The sequence below is a fragment of the Sminthopsis crassicaudata genome, chromosome 2 (genome assembly GCF_048593235.1).
Source record: "Sminthopsis crassicaudata isolate SCR6 chromosome 2, ASM4859323v1, whole genome shotgun sequence".
Lineage (NCBI taxonomy): Eukaryota > Metazoa > Chordata > Mammalia > Dasyuromorphia > Dasyuridae > Sminthopsis > Sminthopsis crassicaudata.
Window position 1 is genome coordinate 299604347 of NC_133618.1, and position 1783 is coordinate 299606129.

Below are 1783 nucleotides of genomic sequence, written 5' to 3' on the forward strand. Positions count from 1 at the left end.
AGAAGTTAAGTAATGAGTCACTTATTTGATCTTTGGGTGAGTCATGCCATCTCTCAGAGCCTCAGTTGCCTTATCTGTAAAATGAGAGAACTGGAAAATAAAATTTCTGAGGTCCCTTACACTCTACATCCTATGAACCCTTCAGGAATATAGATCATAACAATCTTACTAATATGCAATCCGGTCTCTGTTATTAAAACTCCTCATCTATTCCTCCATGCCTCTCTTCTTTACTTCCCAATATCCCATGTTGTTTATTGGGCTTTTGTGACTGTCTCCTAGATAAAACATTTAAGGAGTGTGTTTGGAGGAAGCAGTTTGACATGGTAAATTAAACGGAGCTCTGGAGACATTTGTTCTAAGCAGCAAAACAAACTAAACTAGACAAAAAAAATGCCGAGCCCATCAGATCTTAAGCCATATTTCTCCTTGTCTGCATAATAAGTAGCAATAATGCAAATGAAAGAGAATGCATGGCGAACTGTGAGAAAATAAGCTACAAATTAAAAAGCTGGTGAGTGGCTATGGAAATAGGTGGGATGTGATGCTAGAGCAATGGGTGGGGACTGAGCCTTCATTAGAGAGTCTCATTTCTCACTCATTTCATTTCCAGTTATAAAGTCCAGTGAAATGGATCTCTATAATTGCAAAGTTGATTGCTGCATCAGTTTAGGGAAAATGAGTACTGTTATTACTTTCTCTCCTGTTCTCCCCGCTCCCCTTCTTGGATTATATCCACGTGGGATTTATGGAAAACTTTTCCAAATCATCAGAGAGATCATGCTCTTCACTTGTTTTGACATTTCTATAGCCTGTGGGCAACTAGTGCAATTTTCCCTTTAAAAATGAGTCATGTTACAATCAGCAGATGACAAATCAGGGCTAATAGTTTTACACTGGACAAAACAATCCTTCTGGTATCAGAAGAAAGCAAAAACAAAAATATTTTAAACAAAAAGAGATACTCTTAAAAGTAGGGCACTGAGAATTAAACAATAAAAATGAGGATAAGATGTATATTCATTCTTTTGCCTCTAAGCTATCAATTTAAATGTAATACAGCTTTTTAAAAAAAATAAACTTATTTACTATTACTATTTGATGACCAACAGGGGTTAATTTAGAGGTCTTTACCCAGCAGTCAATTGTATAAATTAAATAAAAAATGTTTGGAACTGATATCTGCTTAATATTATTCCCTGAAGAGAAGTCAATGATTGAATGACTAAACTGTAAAGAACAATCAATTAACATGCATTGATTAAGCACCTGTGAGTAGCTGTGTTCAGTCCTAAGGATGCAGCTACAAAAGAAGGACAGTAACTACTTTCAATGAGCTTATCTTCTACTGGATTAGAGCTGCCAGACAAATTAAGGACAAATTAAGGGGTTAAAAGGTTTGGTGTTAAAGTCATTTAATGAGCAGTATTGGCATTTTCTGGTTGGATAAAAGTGAGGATTGCACAGTAAAATTACTGGGCAGAAAGAGAACAAAACAGTAAATTCTGTACTCGAAACAAAATAATGGTTTCTTCACCCACCTGTGGACACCTGGCAGAGTAAGCAGCAAAGCCTACAGGACTTCTTTTTAGGGGAGAAAGAGAAGAGACAGAAGGAAAGTACAAGACATTCCACAGAAAACATCTATAAAAGGTGTAGTAAGTACTCTAACTATCCAACTATTTGAGAAGAAATAAATTCAACTGCAGGAGGTCAAATATCATTTGCAATCTCAGTACTAAATTATGCACATTGAGTGATTTAATAGATTTCTTTGATGTTG